Source organism: Phyllobates terribilis, unplaced genomic scaffold, assembly GCF_046119375.1.
Source record: "Phyllobates terribilis strain yellow unplaced genomic scaffold, ASM4611937v1 Scaffold_3__8_contigs__length_932513732, whole genome shotgun sequence".
Taxonomy (NCBI): domain Eukaryota; kingdom Metazoa; phylum Chordata; class Amphibia; order Anura; family Dendrobatidae; genus Phyllobates; species Phyllobates terribilis.
Genome location: NW_027362763.1, coordinates 8,153,012 through 8,173,359, shown reverse-complemented (window position 1 = coordinate 8,173,359; position 20,348 = coordinate 8,153,012). Strand labels below are relative to the sequence as shown.

At 49.2% G+C, this 20,348-nt stretch overlaps 2 non-coding genes across 2 annotated transcripts; both read right to left on the bottom strand.

The window, feature by feature from the left end:
• Positions 1 to 14,515: 14,515 nt before the first annotated feature.
• On the bottom strand, positions 14,516 to 14,587 carry TRNAG-UCC (transfer RNA glycine (anticodon UCC)). The gene has a single exon. It is a non-coding gene; the product is annotated as a tRNA-Gly (tRNA).
• Positions 14,588 to 15,628: 1,041 nt separating this feature from the next.
• Positions 15,629 to 15,710, bottom strand: TRNAS-AGA (transfer RNA serine (anticodon AGA)). Its single transcript has one exon. It is a non-coding gene; the product is annotated as a tRNA-Ser (tRNA).
• Positions 15,711 to 20,348: the final 4,638 nt, after the last annotated feature.

The following is a 20,348-nucleotide window of genomic DNA, read 5'->3' as shown; positions in this document are numbered from 1 at the left end:
GACTCAGCATCATCAAAATGCACTGGGGCTGAAGGCAGGAGCTCTTCACATTCCTTTTACAGGACCTTTTCCTGTTTGTTTATTGGTTTTAAAATGTTTTCTAATAAAAAAGTGTTTTTTAGTTCTAATTTCTTGGTCGCTTCTGTTTTTTTTCCGGATTGAAACTATATATCTGGTAAATTATTGCTAAATTACTGTTAATGCGTATGCAGTAAGTGCAAGGGCTGCCAAAAATTATGACGCGCTCCAATACCCCTTTGAAGAGATGTAGTGGAGGGCCTCAGTAAAAAATGGTTTCCATTATTAAGGAGTGGGTCTCCTAGACTGGTAATGCCCATACACTAAGTGCGTGCGCTGAAAAACATTGACCCCTGGGGGGTATACATATATATTATACAAAATGTTAGAGGTAGGCCTCTAATAATAGTTCTGACGGGCTTCATAAACACTCTTAAAAAAATTAATGAGGGTGTTGCATGATGGTCACCCTGTTGAGATGGTGGCGGAGGAGAAGGAGAAGGAGGAGGATGACATCAAAAGTCTAAATGCTGAAGCATCTACCCATGTCTGGGTGTGAAGGGGTGCATGGGAATAGACCAGAAAAAAATGTATTTCAGTTTATGTTCCGCTGATGTCATCCGGTGGTGATGAGACGTCGGCTCCAATCCAGACTTTATTCATTCTGATAAGAGTCAGACAATCAGCATTTTCAGTTGACAGGCGGAAATAGCACAATACAGCAATGCCAGTCACATCAACCAAATCTGGCTGTATGCTGCTAACTAGCAAATGGAGCAGTATGAATGCAATATTATATTACTTCTTACCAAAAGTATCAGGATTTAGAGAAAAAAGAATATTATCAGCCTGATATCTAGGGCTATGGATAGGAGATCCAGCAGCAGAAAGAACGTGCAGCGGCCTCTATTCTGTACTATACGAGGTCTCCACAAACTCTGCCTAACTACTGCTATCAGCGGGATTAATATCCATCAGAATTAGTCCTTACAGGGACTGTTAGTGTAGATGAAATAAATAATAGTGGTGGGAGCCCAGCCTAAATGCAGGTAAAAATCTCTCCCTGACGCAGCAGCAGCAGCAGCTCTCCCTACACTGTCTGATCCGGAGTGACTGTGACGAGCATGGCGGCGCCAGGTCTGATATACACCTGATGACGCTGAGTATTGTGTGTGGCCTCCACGTGCCTGTATGACCTCCATACAACGCCTGGGCATGCTCCTGATGAGGCTGAGTATTGTGTGTGCCCTCCACGTGCCTCTATGACCTCCCTACAATGCCTGGGCATGCTCCTGATGAGGCTGAGTATTGTGTGTGGCCTCCACGTGCCTGTATGACCTCCCTACAACGCCTGGGCATGCTCCTGATAACACTCAGTATTCTGTGTGGCCTCCACGTGCCTGTATGACCTCCCTACAATGCCTGGGCATGCTCCTGATGAGGCTGAGTATTGTGTGTGGCCTCCCCGTGCCTGTATGACCTCCCTACAATGCCTGGGCATGCTCCTGATGAGGCTGAGTATTGTGTGTGGCCTTCACGTGCCTGTATGACCTCCCTTCAAGGCCTGGACATGCTCCTGATGAGGCTGAGTATTGTGTGTGGCCTCCATGTGCCTGTATGACCTCCCTACAACTCCTGGGCATGCTTCTGATGAGGTTGTGTGTGGCCTCCGCGTGCCTGTATGACCTCCCTACGACGCCTGGGCATGCTCCTGATGAGGTTGTGTATTGTGTGTGGCCTCCACATGCCTGTATGACCTCCCTACAACGCCTGGGCATGCTCCTGATGAGGCTGAGTATTGTGCGTGGCCTCCACGTGCCTGTATGACCTCCCTACAACGCCTGGGCATGCTCCTGATGAGGCTGAGTATTGTGTGTGGCCTCCACGTGCCTGTATGACCTCCCTACAACGCCTGGGCATGCTCCTGATGAGGTTGCGGATGGTCTCCTGTGGGATCTCCTCCCAGACCTGGACTAAAGCATCCGCCAACTCCTGGACAGTCTGTGGTGCAACGTGATGTTGGTGGATGGAGCGAAACATGATGTCCCAGATGTGCTCAATCGGATTCAGGTCTGGGGAACGGGCGGGCCAGTCCATAGCTTCAATGCCTTCATCTTGCAGGAACTGCTGACACACTCCAGTCACATGAGGTCTGGCATTGTCCTGCATTATTAGGAACCCAGGGCCAACCACACCAGCATATGGTCTCACAAGGGGTCTGAGGATCTCATCTCGGTACCTAATGGCAGTCAGGCTAACTCTGGCGAGCACATGGGGGTCTGTGCGGCCTCCAAAGAAATGCCACCCCACACCATTACTGACCCACTGCCAAACCGGTCATGCTGAAGGATGTTGCAGGTAGCAGATCGCTCTCCACGGCGTCTCCAGACTCTGTCTCGTCTGTCACATGTGCTCAGTGTGAACCTGCTTTCATCTGTGAAGAGCACAGGGCACCTGTGGAGACTTTGCCTATCCTGGTGTTCTGTGGCAAATGCCAAGCGTCCTGCACGGTGTTGGGCTGTGAGCACAACCCCCATCTGTGGATGTCGGGCCCTCATGCCACCCTCATGGAGTCGGTTTCTAAACGTTTGTGCAGACACATGCACATTCGTGGCCTGCTGGAGGTCATTTTGCAGGGCTCTGGCAGTGCTCCGCCAGTTCCTCCTTGCACAAAGACAGAGGTAGCGGTCCTGCTGCTGGGTTGTTGCCCTCCTATGGCCCCCTCCATGTCTCCTGGTGTACTGGCCTGTCTCCTGGTATCGCCTCCAGCCTCTGAACACTACGCTGACAGACATAGCAAACCTTCTTGCCACAACTCGCATTGATGTGCCATCCTGGATGAGCTGCACTACCTGAGCAACTTCTGTGGGTTGTAGAGTCCGTCTCATGCTACCACGAGTGTGAAAGCACAACCAACATTCAAAAGTGACCAAAACATCAGCCAGAAAGCATTGGTACTGAGATGTGGTCTGTGGTCCCCACCTGCAGAACCACTCCTTTATTGAGGGTGTCTTGATAATTACCAATAATTTCCAACTATTGTCTATTCCATTTGCACAACAGCATGTGAAATTGATTGTCAATCAGTGTTGCTTCCTAAGTGGACAGTTTGATTTCACAGAAGTTTCATTTACTTGGAGTTATATTCTGTTGTTTAAGTGTTCCCTTTATTTTTTTGAGCAGTGTAGTTAATGTTGAAAAAAAAATGTTCTGCGTTGGCCAGGAATCGAACCGGGGTCAACTGCTTGGAAGGCAGCTATGCTCACCACGATACCACCAACGCTTAGACTGGAGGATGGTGTTTTTTTCTGGCTTCCATCGCTCTGCCTGGGGGAAGTACATGAAAGCTCACAGGATATTTCCCATACAGCTCACATACAGCTCAGGTACTTTTTTTGATGGAGATTCTACAATCTTTTCTTTCTCCCCTATCACCTCTGGACTTGCTGCTTAGAAACTTTCCATCATTCAAACGCCAATGTCTCCTGGTTTTCACCCAAACGTCCTTGGTTCGATTCCCAGTAAGGGAAGCTGTTTTCCCTATTTTTTTGTTATTACCTTATTATTGTCACAGTCAGAATCTTATTGACCAGTAATTAATGTACATGTATAATATATTCTAGAAATGTCCAGTATTATGTGACCCATACACCTGGAGACGCAGTGAGGTGATGACAGCAGGAGAGCTGCAGTACACAAGCCTTTGATAGCTCAGCTGGTAGAGTGGAGGACTGTAGTGGGGCACAGACATCTTTAAGTCACTGGTTCGATTCCGGTTCAAACGACATTTCATTACTTGTTAGTAGGGTATAATTATCTCCAGACTTAAGCAGTCACATTAGCCACAATATTAATTTTCATTAGCGATCCCTCCTCGCCGTCCGCTCTCCTGAAGTAGGGCTTCTATTAGGGTCATTACGGTTCTTCACTTACAGCGCATTATCCGGACAGAAGTTTCCTCCTCATTTTTGACTTTTTCGGGAGATGATGTTTTTAGCTCTTTGGCCTCGATTCATGATTGTGTTTTTCGGCTGTACCTCAGTCATTACTTACTTTGAGCCTTTTTTAAGTCTATTTCCTCTGTGTTCACCTGTTTTTTCTTCTGGTCCCCATTGTGGGCGAGGTTTGGAGTTTCTACTAGAGATGAGCGTTGTTCTACTCGAACTGTTCGCCAATCTCAAATTCAAGCTGTTTTGGGCGGTGTTCGAGCCGTTCGGCGAACACGAACGATTTGAGAAAAATTCGGCTGTTCGAGGTTATGTTCGATAACTGTTCGTGCACCAAAATCATAACTAGATTTTTTCTCAGTAATGAGGAAAATTAATGTTAATACGCAGTTTGAGTGTACAGCGGGGTGGGGGGAGGGGCAGTGGATGGATCTCTGCAGGAATAATGAAGATCTCCATTTTTTTTTCTCTTTCCCGCATTTACAGTGGGGAGGTGCAATCTGTCAGCCTATCAGCAGCGCACACACGGAGCGAAGTGCTTTTTTTCACACAAGCAAGGGCATGTGTGATTGGCAGTGTATGTCACATGTCCTTGCCCTATAAGACCAAGCCATTTTCCCCGTCGCCACCATTTTCTCACTGCTGCAGCTGCGTGTTAGACGGCACCGCTGTTGCTGTGTGCACTATACCTTGTTAATTTCAAGCCAATTTTCGCACAAATCTACAGATAGCTTGGGAGTAGGGAATAGTTGTGATTGCAGTCCTTTTAAGGACTAGGTTACAGCATTTCCTATGACTTTTATCAGGCAGGTCTGTGCTCTTAAATAGATAGGTTGTGGGAGTAAAGACTAATTGTAATTGCAGTCCTTTTCAGGACTAGGTTACATCAGTTCCTATCAGTTTTTGAAAGGCAGGTCTGTGCCAGTGCTGTGCAAGTTTTTTTCACAGCATTTGGCTGAATCTAGCAAAGCTAATCCTTTTTGGCCTTTTGCAGAGTGTGTTAGTCAGTGGAGTAGCCTATCTGTGCTGCAAGATATACCACCTGTGTATAGAATACCAATTTTTTTACTGCACCTAGTGAAGTAAAATCTTTTGGGCATAGCATCATTCTATTAGTCCATCTATACTGACCTCCATCAGGTTGCAAATTGAATATAATTTTTTTCTGCATCTAACCCAGCCAATAGTTTTGGCCTAATACCACAGTTTGGCCACTCAGCTCTGCTCGGTTCCCATCCATTGTTTTTTTGTGCAAACAACTCCAGAGTTGTGAATTAGTTAACCACCAAAATGAGTGGAAAAAGGCCTGCTGCTGGTGGAAAGGGGAATAGGCGTGTTGGGAAGGGGAAAAAAGGTTGTGTCCGTGGGGTAGGTGTTAAAGCAACAGTAACATCTGCAGAAGAAAGACCATCTTCCAGCCAAACTAAAATGTCTACTTCTTTTAGCGGACAATGTGATAAGATCCCTTTCTTACGGCCACGCTAATCGCTACAAATTCCAGATGAGGCACAAAAACAGCAGGTGCTTCAACGGATATCAAGTGCTCCTTTAAGTGGGCTCTCCTCCACATCAACTTCAACATCACAAATACTCCAGTCCTCAAAGGTGTCACCCCAATCGCACTTGCTTCCTCACAGCTCCCAAATCTCCAGCTGCCCGTCTGAGTATGAGGTAGAACAGATGGTTGAGTCTGCAGACCTGTTACTCATACTATAGCCTGGGAATCAGAGGTCGACTCCAGCGCTTCTGTGAATCCAGACGAGGAAATGATCTGCACTGATGCCCAGAATCTTTATGAGTCAGATCCAGGACCAGACACAGAAGGTTCTGACCATAATGTAGACCCTCATTCCCAAACTGTAACTCCTGTTGGTGGAGACAATGAGGAAGACGATGATGAGACTCAAATACCTGATTGGAGCGACAACTTTAGTTTTTTGTCAGGGCAGGAACAGGTTGGCTCTGAGGACGACGGGTGTGATAACGCACAGGGTGATGATGATGAGGTTGGAGATCGCACTTACTGTCAACCCACAGTCAGCCAAGAGATGAGGTCAGCAGAGGAGGTGGAGGAAGATGCTAGTGACGACGAGGTCAGGTTGCGCCTTCCTGGACAGAGACGTAGTACTGGAAGCACATCAACAACTGCATCCTCAAACACAACTCTGCCTCTCACCTCAAGTCGTGGTGGCTCTTCAGGTCGCATGGGTGCTAAGAGCCTGGGCATTTTTTCAGATCGATAAAGATGACCCAACTCGTGTTATCTGTAACATTTGTCAGCAAAAGCTAAGTAGAGGCCAAAAAATACATAGTTTGAGTACTTCATGCATGAACCGGCACATGGACATGAAGCATAAGTTGCAGTGGGAAGCTCAGTGTGCTACAGTGTGCTACAATGCGGTCTAGCCGGCCGGGCCAACCACCGTCTGCCATATCTTGTGCATCCGCGGCCTCTTCATCCTCTGTGACTGGAGGGACAGCAGTCACACATGTTTTGGGGCGCAGACCTGCCACCTCTTTACCCGCAACAGCCAGCGTGATTGGCAGGTCATCATTTTCTTTGGAGGTGGTAACACCAGCTGGTGTTGAGCGCTGTCCGACATCGATAGCAGCACCTTTGGATCAAGGCAACCTAACATGTCCGCCTGCATCTTCCTCACAGACCGGAAGTTTGCCGGGGACACCCTTATCAACCCCGTCTAAGCACAATAGACACTTGGACGAGTAGGCATGGACAGGGGCGTTACATGTCGCTGACTGGGCACTGGGTAACTATGGTGACAGCAGGACAAGGGGCTGCTGTCCAAGTCTTGCCGTCCCCACGAGTTGTGCGTCAATCCTCTTTATGTCATTTTTCCTCCACTGCTTCTGCCTCCTCAACCTCCTCTCGGTCTTCCACCTGCACCCAAAGCTTGTCTGGTCATGCCACAAGCTTTCTAACTGCGCAGAAGGGATCCTGCACACCTCCTTACTATGCTGGCAGTAGGGCTCAACGTCATCAGGCGGTTTTTACTTTGAAATGTCTGGGAAATGTGAGTCACACAGCTGAGGAGTTGTGGTCAGCTCTGGAGAACCAATTTCATGAATGGTTGTCTCCACTGGACCTGAAACCAGGGAAGGCCGTGTGCGACAATGCTGCAAACCTGGGTGCGGCCCTTCGCCGGGGCAATGTCACACACGTGCCTTGTATGGCTCACGTGTTGAACCTGGTTGTCCAGCAATTTTTAGCCCACTATCCCAGACTAGATGGCCTTCTGCAGAGGGCACGGTCGCTGTGTGCTCACTTCCGCCGTTCGCATCCCGCAGCTCAGCGACTTACATCTCTACAGAAGTCGTTGGGCCTGCCACTTCACCGGCTAAAATGCGATGTGCCTACCCGGTGGAATTCAACTCTGCACATGTTGCAGCGACTGTGGCAGCACCGACAAGCCCTGGTGCAATACGTTCTGACGTATAGCCTGGGCCAACGAGATCCAGACGTGGGGCAAATCACGCTGGAGGAGTGGTCTCAGATCAGGGACCTATGCACCCTTCTGCACAGTTTTGAAATGGCGACGAAGATGTTTAGTGCTGACGATGCCATTATCAGCATGACTATTCCGGTGATTTACATGCTGGAGCACATGTTAAACAGAATTCGGAGTCAGGTGGTGGCACAAGAGGAGGTGGAGGAAGTAGAGGAGGAGGAGTTGTATGCGGAAGGGCTAACATCTGCAAGGTCCAGACGATCGGCAGCACCAAGGCGGCAGGCATGTGAGGGTGGGGGAGATGGTTTTACCAGGGCGCATGGTAGCAGCCAAACTAGTGAGGAAGGTGCAGGAGCCCAGGAAGAAGTGGAGGACGAACTGATGGAAGACTCATCAGATGAGGGAGACCTTGATCACATTTCTGTTGTGCGAGGTTGGGGGGAGAGGACAGAGGAAGGAAGCATGATTGTTACCTCGCCACCAACACAACAGGGACTTGGTGCTCCTGGATGCGCAACACACATGAGTGCCTTCTTGCTGCACTACCTGCAACATGACCCTCGAATTGGGAGAATTAGAAATAATCCTGACTACTGGGTTGCCACACTGTTAGATCCCCGGTACAAAAGTAAATTTGCAGAAATTATTCCTGCAGTAGAAAGGGATGCACGCATGCAGGAGTATCAGCAGAGACTGTTGCAGAATCTTACATGTGCTTTTCCACAAAACACCAGTGGTGCACGTAGTGAATCTCACAGTTCCAACTTGCCAACCGTGGGACCGTCAAGTGTTCAGCACTCAAACCATAACAGAACCACAGTATCTGCTGGTAACATCAATTTTGCGGAATCATTTCACCACTTTTTTAGCCCATCCTTTGCAAGGCCACAGGAGACAAGAAGTCTGACACATAGTCAACGCCTAGAGACGATGGTACAGAAGTATCTCCAAGTAAACATTGAAGCCATGACTGTGTCACTGGACCCTTGCTCTTTTTGGGCTTCCAATCTGGATAAATGGACGGAGCTAGCCACTTACGCCTTGGAGATCTTGTCATGCCCCGCAGCCAGCGTTCTGTCTGAACGTGTGTTTATCGCTGCTGGTGGTGTGCTGACAGATAAGCGCACGCGGCTCTCCACTGATAATGTAGACAGACTCACGTTCATAAAGATGAACAAATCATGGATCCGAAACGACTTTTCTACCCCTGTGTCATCCTGGGGAGAGTAAAAGATGGATGATTGGTTAAAATAACCCTACCAACCGTTTTAAGCTTTCAAATTACTAATCATCTTTATCTGTATCTTGGCTGGAAAATAATTTGGGCTTTGTAGCAGTGTGCAGCACTGATTCTATTAGGCCATCTATAATAAGCTCCACCAGATTTAAAATTACTAATCCTGTTTATCTGTATCTTGGCTGGAAAATAATTTGGGCTTTGTAGCAGTGTGCAGCACTGATCCTATTAGGCCATCTATACTAAGCTCCACCAGATTTAAAATTAATAATAATTTTTAGCTGCATCTAGCCCGGAAAATAATTTTGGGGCTCCGAGATGCGCAAGACACATAAGTGCCTTCTTGCTGCACTACCAGCAACATGACACTCATATTGTCAGAATTCGAAGTAATCATGACTACTGGGTTGCCACACTCTGAGATCCGCCAAACTTTTCGATCAACCTTTTCATTTTAATAAAGACCAAAAAAATGGTCATTTTTGAAATTATAAGCATTAGCAGGTTATTAGAAACTGAAATCAAACAGTTTTCAACTCAAAACTTTATTCTAGGTGATGTTACATTTTCACATAGGACCCCTTGTTCGAAAGGAGCTTCTGAACTCTCTCGTCCATTGAATTTGTCAGGTTTTGGATGGTTTCTGCTTCAATTGTTTTGCATGAGGACAGAATACCCTCCCAGAGCTGTTGCTTAGATGTGAACTGCCTCCCGCCATCATAGACACTCCTTTTGATGATGCTCCAGAGGTTCTGAATGGGGTAGAGGTCAGGGGAGCATGGGAGTCACACCATAAGTTTGTCCCCTTTTATGCCCATATCAGCCAGAGATGCAGATGTTTTATGTGCAGCATGAGATGGTGCATTATCATGCAAAAAAATGATCTTGCTGTGAAATACACGGTTCTTCTTCTTGAACCATGGCAGGAAGTGCTGTTTGAGAAAATCCACATACATTATGGAGTTCATCTTTAGCGCCATCAGGGATCCTAAACGGGCCGACAATCTCTCTCCCCATGATTCCAGCCCAAAACATTACTCCACCTCCTCCTTGTTGGCGCTGTAGCCGTGTTTGCGTGGGGTGTCCATCAACCAGCCATCCTCCACTCCATCCATCTGGACCATCGAGCGCTGCACGGCACTCATCCGTGAACAAAACAGTTTTGAAATCAGTTTTCATGTAATGTTTAGCCCACTGGAGCCGTTTCTGCTTGTGTGAAGTGGATAGAGGAGGTCGACAGGATGGCGTATGCACAGCTGCAAACCTCTGAAGGACCCTGCATCTTGTTGTTCGGGGGACGTTGGAGGCACCAGCAGCTTCAAAAACTTGTCTGCTGCTATGACAAGGCTTTTTTGCCGCTGCTCTTTTAACCTGACGTAATTGCCTGTAGGAAAGAGTCCTCAATTTGCCCTTATCAGCACGCACACGTGTGTACTGTGAATCAGCTACATACTTCTTGATTGCCAAGACACTTCATCCTGATCATCGCACAATGTTGATTCCACAATTGACTCCACAATTTGTTGCTTCTCAGCAGCCGACACATCCTTTTTCTTTCCCATTTTGGCAGAAAATGTAGGCTGCTTAATAATGTGAGACAGCCTTCTTAAGTAGTCTTGCCTTTCATTGGACACACCTGCCAAACTAATTAGCACAGGTGTCTGCAATTGCTTACAGTGATATAAAGAGCCCTGACACACATCACCATCAATGAGTTTAACTGACAAACAAACAAATTCTTCCCTTATCACTCCTAAACACTTTTTGCATAATAATTTGGAACACAGTGTACATGTGCTTTTCCACAAAACACCAGTGGTTCACGTAGTGAATCTTACAGTTCTAACTTGCCAACCGTGGTCTGTATGGAGTTGTTCAATAAAGGGCCCAAAATTAAGATAACATAGATGGGAGAGGTCTCTATGAATAGGAATTCCTAAGTATTTGATACCCTGTGAGGGCCAGGCAAAGGGAAAGTTGGACTGGAGGGAATCCTATATGGATTTGGGGAGGGAGACATCGAGGGCCTCAGACTTCGCTGCATTGATTTTAAAATTTGACCATGTAACAAAGTGATCTATTTCAGCCATAACAGCATGGATGGATATATGTGATTGAGTGATATATACTAGGACATCATCAGCAAAAAGAGAGCACTTGTACTCGGTGCCTCCCACCTCAATCCACCTAATATTGGGGTTATGGCGAATTGATGAGAGCAGGTGCTCCGTCACTAGGATGTATAAGAGAGGGGACAGAGGACATCCCTGCCTTGTCCCATTGGTGATTGTGAAAGGTGATGAAAATGTTCTGATGCACCCCCTGGGCCTTGGGACACCCGGAGCCGGACCCTTTTTGGTGGATGCTGGTGGTTGTAGTCTTCGTGGCGGCGACCCGGTTCCGTGGCTCAGGGTGGTCAAACCAGTGGCGGAACTATTTATGTGGTTTTGATGTTTAAATGTCCGACTACGCCACCCGTGGATTGCGGTCAGAGTGAACCGCCGCTGCAGGGCAGACCGCTGAGGCTGGTGTTGTGGGTGCAGCAGAGCGTAGCATAACTCCCCACGGGAGGAGTATAGCCTCAGGGCAGTGTATGCGGAGGATGGGGGTGATGGTGCAGGGCAGCAGCAGTAACGACACGGAGTCAGTGATGCAGTTCAGGGCCTTTACTCACAGTTCTTATTATCCAGACCACGTCTGCAGGTAACGGCTGCCCACGTCGTACTGTGCTCACCAGGTGAGGGGCTCAGACAACTCCCAGATAACTTTGGAGCACTTCACAGGACCCCCTTTGTGTGTCCTTTGTCTGGCCTTTCTTACCAACCCTTCTGTCCGGCTGCCTCGGGCCTCCTCTTGGTAAATTTGGCGCCAGTTTCCCTGACCCTATGTGGTGCCTTCCTAGCGGGTGTAGCGAGGGGCTGCGCCACATAAAATGTCACAGCCTCCGGTTTCTAGCTGAGGGTCGTTTCCTGCCTCCACTAGTTTCGGGGACCGGTCTCCCCCTTTGGCCTGACCCCTCCACGCAGGTGGATTCGGGCGTGCGGTGGTGACTCGCGCGTCCGCACCCCTGGGATCCCTTCATTCCTCGTTCCTGGAGCCTTCTCCGCTCCTCTTCCTTCCTTCTCCCTCTTCCAGGCCTGGGCCTCTGTTACTAGGCCCGCCTCCGGAGCAGAGCTCATGCAGAGCCCCTGCTCCCTGCCACTTCTGCTCAGACTTCTCTGCACTGAACTAAGATGGTGCCCACCTTTTATACTCCCTTCTCAATGCACCCAGGAACTGCTTCCTCCCTGCTCCTGCACTATAGGGTTCCCCTTCCTCAGTGTTCCCTCCCCCCACTCCAGCCAGGGACAGGGACTGTCGTGCCCATCTCAGAGGCATATTGGTCGCCCTGCCCCACGGCAATGTGGTGTAATGCATGCAGGTGTCGGGTCCTGATCCACACTCCATCCTTACCTGAGAGTGAGATATCACACCTCTGGGTGAGGTGCAATACCTCTGTAGCAACCGAGCCCTCAGGATGCTACAGTTCCATTTATCTTCAGCCTAGGTGACGTATTGTGATACAGGGCCGTGATTTTGGCTATAAAAGGGTCCCCTAGACCCCTACCCCAAGCTTTTTAAGAGAATCATATATGGCGTGCCAGGAGACTCTATGGAATGCTTTCTCAGCATCCAACGAGAGTATCTAATTACAAATTTTTAACTGCATCTAGCCCAGGAAATACTTTGTGCCTAGTAGCAGTGTCTGCTAGTCAGCGGATTATCCCGGCTGTTAAGCAAGCTACACCACCTGTAGTTTGGACACTTAATTTTTTCAAAGGAAATGCTTCGGGACCACGGGATACTCAGTGAAGAGCATCAGGAGGCACCCCAAGGCATAGGGGCTGGGACTGGCAGTAGGATGCCTTGCGGTGGACAGCCGAGCTCGATCCTTATAAAAGCTTTTTAACTGCAGCAGCTTTAGTGGACGCTACTGGAGCTGGAATTATGCGGCTGCTGGCATGAGACTTGCCCTCCAATAGATCCTTGTAAATGGATTTAAAGTGTATTCATTCAAATTAGAGAGACAATTTAAATTAAAAAGCTTAGAGCTGCCTCCACCACAGGGGGGCTCGCTCGACCCACCAGCGGACAGGCACCAGTATTGGGAGAGGGGGGCTGGCCGTCAGGGTTCACCGCGGCTCTGGCACAAACCCGGCGACACGGAGGTGGCACGGGCAGGAGCGGACTGAACGTGTCGGCTTCTCACTTTTTGGATTTTAGAAGGGCATGACATGCCTATATCTGTGTCTCCCCCCTCCTTTTACTCCTCCACCTCTTTTCTTTTCCCATGACTGTATGTACTTGTAACTTTTCCATGTGTTAGTTGTGTCTTCTGAGCAGTTTGTCAGCTTTTGGACACCTTTGAAGGTGTTTTCTATGTGTTTCTATGTGTTTTTGTTTGCCTGCCATTGGTTTTAACGGTGTTCGAAGGTGTTCGACGAACAGTTCGACGAACAGTTCGGCGAACACACGGGTGTTCGACGAACCGAACCGAACTCGAACACTACGGGGGTGGCTCAACACTATTTACGACCCGGAAATGTGACTTGACGAAATCAGTGACAATGGCAGATAGTAGGTCCCTGAGGAATGTGCTGATGTCGTTGACTAATGTTCCAGGGGCTGAGCAGCGCAATTGTCAAGTACATGATCTCTGTGGGTTATAAACTGTTTGTGTATATTATGTGTTCAACCCCACAAGTTTGAACAAAGGGGGGGATATGTAATGCAGTGGCATTACTGTAATGGTCCTGTGTGTGTGCACTGGATGGTTATATAAACCCTGGTAGATTTGAGACAGGTGTGAAAGGCATGAGGCCTGTTCCTGTGTGGGACACCGTGAGAGTGAGAGGCCTGGTAAGGCCTGGTGAAGCCTGGTGGACTCCTGGAAGGTGAAGCCTGGATCCTTGTGTGTGTGTAAGCGATGCCAGTAAGCCTTGGAGTGCCAGAGGCTTGGAAGATAAGCGTCCTGGAAGGCAGAGCCTGGATCTGTGTGTGTGAGAGATGCCAGTGGCCTTGGATGGGATAAGGGCTGGAGACCACGTTTGGTAAGCCTTAGAGCCACAGGGGTGGCGGACTGAAGCAGCTGTAACCCAGCAAAGGTAAAAACACTGCTTATTGTGGACATTTATGCTATTACCTTGCTGAAGGCTGTGACTGGAGCCAAGTGGGCCTGTCTGCCACTTGAGGATCCTGGACATTGTATGTTTATGCCAGTGAGCCACTAAGATGGACTGTGTGATCAGCAGTTTATGAAGTGTAATAAACTGCTGGATGGTGAAATACCGGAAAACGTGGCTGGTGTGCATTAATAGACCCGGCGCAGCGAGTATCCCCCAGGATGAAGACTAGCGCTGCCTTACAGTACATAATTAATACTTACTTATACATCATGCACATCTTTGAGATATAATAAACCTGTTAATAACAGAGCCACCCTTCAGTCACTGCCACCTGTGCGCCAGCCCCGACGCACGTTTCGGCAAACGAGCCTTTGTCAAGAGGTATACTCCTTGCAAACCTTTGTAAACGGGATCTTGTTTGGGCACAAAATGCCATACAGAACCCTCAAAATTATTTCAAGACTCAAGTTGTCACAAAAAAAAACAGGTTTTGTAAATTTTGTACATTTCATTGAAATAATAACAAATTTTAAACCTTCTAACATCATTACAAAATAAAAAGCGGATTAGAAAATGATGTGGAAGTAAAGTTGACATTTGGTTGACAGAAGAGACTCAGGGTTTTCTTTCGAGCTCTATTTTTGGACAATTTATTATAGTTAATGCTAAAGAAAAATGTTCTGCGTTGGCCGGGAATCGAACCTGGGTCAACTGCTTGGAAGGCAGCTATGCTCACCACTATACCACCAACGCTTGGACTGATGTATGGTGTTTTTTTCTGGCTTCCATCGCTCTGCCTGGGGGAAGTAGATGAAAGCTCACAGGATATTTCCCATACAGCTCACATACAGCTCAGGTACTTTTTTTGATGGAGATTCTACAATCTTTTCTTTCTCCCCTATCACTTCTGGACTTGCTGCTTAGAACCTTTCCATCATTCAAACGCCAATGATTCATTAAGGTGTCTCTCCCATATGGTCTAGCGGTTAGGATTCCTGGTTTTCACACAGGCGGCCCGAAGATGTCTTTTTCTTTTTTTGGTTGTTACCTTATTATTGTTACAGTCAGAATCTTATTGACCAGTAAATAATGTACATGTATAATATATTATAGAAATGTCCAGTATTATGTGACCCATACACCTGGAGACGCAGTGAGGTGATGGCGGCAGGAGAGCTGCAGTACACAAGCCTTCGATAGCTCAGCTGGTAGAGCGGAGGACTGTAGTGGGGCACAGACAAGCTTAGGTCACAGGTTCAATTCTGGTTCAAAGGACATTTTATTACTTATTGTTAGTAGGGTATAATTATCTCCAGAATTAAGCAGCCACATTACTGATGGGATCACATTAGCCACAATATTAATTTTCCTTAACAATCCCTCCTCGCCATCCGCTCTCCTGAAGTAGGGCTTCTATTACGGTCATTACGGTTCTTCACTTACAGCGCATTATCTGGACAGAAGTTTCCTCCCTCTCTTCCTCCTCATTTTTGCCTTTTTCGGAAGATGATGTTTTTAGCTCTTTGGCCTCGATTCATGATTGTGTTTTTCGGCTGTACCTCAGTCATTACTTACTTTGAGCCTTTTTTAAGTCTATTTCCTATAGGTGGCACTAGCGAGGTGGATTACTTCTATAATCGTATATTCACACAGAAAATGATTTCTACAACTGATCCCTCAGTCATATAGAAATGACAGGAGTAGTCCGTCCACCTACGACAGCCTCCTGTATACAACGGCCTCCCATTTTTAGATTAAATTAGTATTTTCTTTTTTCAAAAACAAGATCTTCCATGTAGTCGACAGGATTTGAACCTGCGCGGGGAGACCCCAATGGATTTCTAGTCCATCGCCTTAACCACTCGGCCACGACTACAGCTGCATACACCAGATGTGGAGTCACCGGCTCACTATCTACACACACAGCGTTCTCTATTCTGAGGAGAAGACATTAGTGTCACCACCCAACTCCACAATGTGCTCCGAGGAGGAGACATCGATCCTACACGTGAGTTCCTACCGGCAGCCATGTGATACTTTCCTCTGGTGACATCTGGTACTAGTGTCCTCCTGGGGATCGGCCATTGTTTCTTTATGTTTGTTGCTTTCTTTTGTGATATATGTGTAATGGACGTTGAACGAGGTGGCACGGGGTGGTAGCCGTGGGCGAGTCTACTGAGCAACCTTCAGCGAGCACCTCGGCACCTCGCACATGAATAAATAGATAGAGTCAGTGCTTTTAAATAAAACCAACTTTACTGACAGATTGCAGTGTACAGGCAGGTGCAGCAGATATTCTTAGGCCCAGGTCTTATGCAGGGACAATAAGCCGTTTTTCTACCTTCCGACTCAGTTTATCACAGCAGGCCGACTCTCACCTTCAGCACACCCTCTGTGCTGGTTGTCGCTTGTCCGAGGGAAGCTGTGCTACTCGGATAAGGCTCCTATCCCTTTTCCACAGTCCCTGTCCTCTCTCGCTGTGCTACTCAGATATAGATATATAAATGTACATCCCTTTTCCACAGCCTCTGTTCGGTCCTCAGCTCCTGCTGAGGGCTGTCGGCAGTCTCTCTCTCTCTCCCGCGCACCTTCTAACCCTGGCCTGGGTCTATGGCTGCTGGACTCTGCTTAGTGCCTAGTCTCTGTCCTCGGATCTGCGCATCTTCTAACCCTGGCCTGGGTCTATGGCTGACGGACTCTTCTTAGTGCCGAGTCTCTGTCCTCGGATCCGCGCACCTTCTAACCCTGGCCTGGGTCTATGGCTGCCGGACTCTGCTTAGTGCCTAGTCTCTGTCCTCGGCCCTGGCTCAGGTCTCTAGCTGCCAGAATCTCTGGTACTCACATGGACCCTTGATGTCTCGTGTACTGGCCTCTTCTCTGAGTGCATTTACACCATTGACGCGCCCCTGGGCCTGCTGTGTCGTGCGGCATCGCGCGCACGGGGGCTTACCCGGAGCCGGATCAGATGGGGGTAGTAGTCTCGTGGCGGTAACCCGGTCCGTGCCCAGGGTGTCAAACTAAGTGTGTGGCAGTCTTGGTAGATGTTGTTTCTGTGTCGACTACGCCACCCGTTGATTTGCGGTCACAAGGCCGCCGCTGCAGAACAGTCCGCTGAGGCCGGTAGTATGGGTGCAGGGATGGTGGTATAACCCCCAACGGGAGGGGTATGGCCTCAGGGCAGCTGGTGCGGATGATGGGGGTAGTGATAGTGCAGAAAGGAGAGTCAGAGACGTGAGATGCAGTTTCAGGGTTTTTACTCACAGGTGTTCCTTCAGTCACTCTGGCCTTGAGTGACCACCCGAGCCGTGCTGCATCCACCAGGTGCTGGACTCGGCCAACCCCCAGGCAGTTCCGGAGCGTGGTCCTGAGCTTCCCTCTCTCTCTCTTTCTCCTGGCCGTCCCCACCAGGGATCCACCTTTGTCCGGTTCCCTTGGGCCTTCTATGGTAAAACCTTCTCTGGCTTTCCTGACCCTACTCTTGGTGTACCTTCCTGGTGGATGTGGTGAGGGTCGTGGCAAAGCTTGCCCACGACCTCCGGTTCCTGGTTAAGGGTTACTTTTGCCTCCGCCAGCTTGGGATCCGGTGCCCTCTTCTGCCAACCCTTCACCCTTTTTAGCTCACTCGTGGGATCTCAGGGTTCCCTCTTGGTCTTATGCCTCTGGGCCTTTCTTCCTCTTCCTCTCTGCTTCAGGCCTGGCCCTGGAGCTGGGCCCAGCCGGAGCCACAGCTCCCTGTCAGCCCTCCTGGCTGAACTCCTCCTCAGCACTCTCCTGACAGACTGACCCTATCTCTAGATGGTGCCCACCATATATACTCCCTCTATGTGTGAGCCCAGGTGACCAGCACCCAATGGGCTCCTATCTCTATGCCCAGAGCCCCTCCCCTATCTGCCCCTACACTACTGGGATGTTCCACCCCCCCTCCCACTCCAGCCAGGGACAGACGCTGTCGTACCTGCACATCTACTTGGTGGGAGTACCGTAGTTCTGTCCCCCGGAAATGGGATGTATGTAGTGCATGCAGCCTACTGAGCTCAGTCCCACACTCCATCCTTACCCGGGAGTGGAATACCACACCTCTGGTTTGAGGTGCTATACCCCTGTAGCAGCCGAGTCCTCAGGGTGCTACACCATCACTGGTCCTTACTCATGGGCTCACGGCCCCACTGCTTCGACCTGTCCTCTGTCCCGACCTGTCACGAGCAGGTCCTCTCTCGTGGGCTTACGGCCCCCACTGCCTCGACTCCTTCTTTGCGGGGACACCCCCATCTTCATACAAGCTCCCTTTCTCTGGAGCTCTTCTTTGACACCTTGTCCTGGGCATGGCCGCCTGGACACTGCTCCTTGACTTCCTGTCTCCTGTCTCCAAGCTCACTGCCTCTGCTCCTCCCTGCTGCGCTCCTCCCCCGGCCAGCTCTGCCATGCTGCTGTAACTAGGCAACTACTGCACTGTACAATACAGGGAGAACACATAAAAGCATCAACATTACATTAGACATTACACTCACACGGGGACAACTACTGCTGCACGTGGGAATAATAACAGGGAAAAGTCCTTCTTAAAAGGGTGGTGGCGTCCATCCCCCTTACACTCCCCCCCTTCTTAAACATGGCCGTCCTCGGACATGCAGGGACCATGTAAAGAAACACAGCATAAACACAGTCCCAACGTGCACATCTTAAAGGGGTAGCCCACACACATACACTCTGCTCCGGCGGAATCGCAACAAGTCCACTGCTATGAAGCATAGAAGTCCAAAACATGCAAAATCCAGCCTCACTTGACGAGGCAACAAAACAGAAGAAAGACCCTGCGAAAAATCACTTCCCCTTTAAGGGACAAAAATGTCCCTTTAAGAAATGCAAAAATTGCTGCAAAGTGTCCTTTGCATGCCCAACTGCATCCGGGCACAGTCCATTACATTCCCTGTGGCAACAGGGACACGATTCCTTCTCCAACGATACTAAAGCATTTAAAGGGGTTACACACACGTGTGCTTGCTCCTGCAAGGCAGCACCGATCCGGACCCCAGAGGCAATTGCTGAGGTCATCAAAGTCCAAGTCCAAAATAGGCCTCCGATGTCGAGGCTCCAACTGGTATCAGGGAGAAAACAACAACTGCCATCGCGGCTTCACTTCGGTCCAGTTTGACCGGCTTCAACGCCCTCAGCTTGTGGGGTAACACCCTTTTTCAGCAAAGAAAAATTCTCTTCAGCTCTCAACGGGCCTCACTGGAAGTATCAGGAGGGCTCGGCAACATCGGTCTTCCACTCAGATTCACTCTCCAACTTTCAAATGGCGACAGGCCACCTGCACTTCTCCACACGAGGATCCTCCTACCCCCATCGTGCTGCTTGGGGCGGGCCTTCTTCCTCTTTTCCCTCCATCTGCCGGCCTGCAGATAAAATTCTGGGGACTGCCTCCTTCTCTCAGGTTGTCCCCTCAGCACACACTTGCTATCGGAGGGCGGGTCACTTCTTTGCGCGCTTTCTCTGCCTCCCCAGGATTTCGCGCCACTGACCGCCATCTTCTTGTCAGTGTTCGGCGCCATCTTGGACCACAGCGTGGTCGCCATTGCAATGCGCCATGCAGGTGCCGTTTCACAGGCCTCAGGGGTCCTCTCCACTAGTCCGGTGGGCACAGGACATTTGGATATGATCCTGCCGACTACGCCAAGTGTAACACAGGTACTTTAGATGCAGTCACACAGAAACACAGAGCAGCCAGTACAGGGTTAATAAACAAGGGGAATTTATTGTAACAGGGTCAATCTCCATGCAGGGTGTAACAGGGCAATTATGGGGACAACAAGGGGAGTAGCAGGTAGCAGTCTTTAACCAGCAATCCCCAGTTTGGCTAGATGTAGCAGAGTCGACATGGTTGTAATAGGCAGTTTTACACTTAGCAGACTCTTGTTCCCCACAAAGCTATTGCCGGCTGATGCCAGTGTTGTTTTCTTCTGGCTTCCCTGTCTAAACATTGCTTTGTCTTCTGGTGGTAGCGGGCGGTCTCCGGTTTGACCCGCTGAGCCCCTAGTCCATAACACTGCACCTCACTTGCTCGGCTCCACGGACCCTGCGTCTTTTCTCCCTCTAGTCGTGCTTGACCCCAACTGTCAACTCCCTGCTTTCCTGTGCAAAACTCCTTTTACTCCCTCTTCCTAGACACGCCCCCAGCTCCCCAGTCACCTGACTCCTCAGCTCTCCCCCTGGACACGCCCCCAGCTTTCCCGTCACCTGACTCCTGTGCTCGCAGTCTGTCTTCCCCCTGCAACCAGAGGCACAGGCCCGGCAGTTCCGGATCCCTTGTTCTGAAAGTACTTACACCCCGGTCTTCCTCCTTACAGACGCACAATGTCGGAGCAGTCACCACTCGGGGCCGTTACTCGGCTGTTGTAGACCTCTGAACACTGAGACCTTGTAGTTCTCCAGTGATAGTTGTCTTGTACTGTAATAAGGAGTAGCTGGGGTAACTATGGGATTAGGAGTAGAAAGAATATAACTATTTGATTAA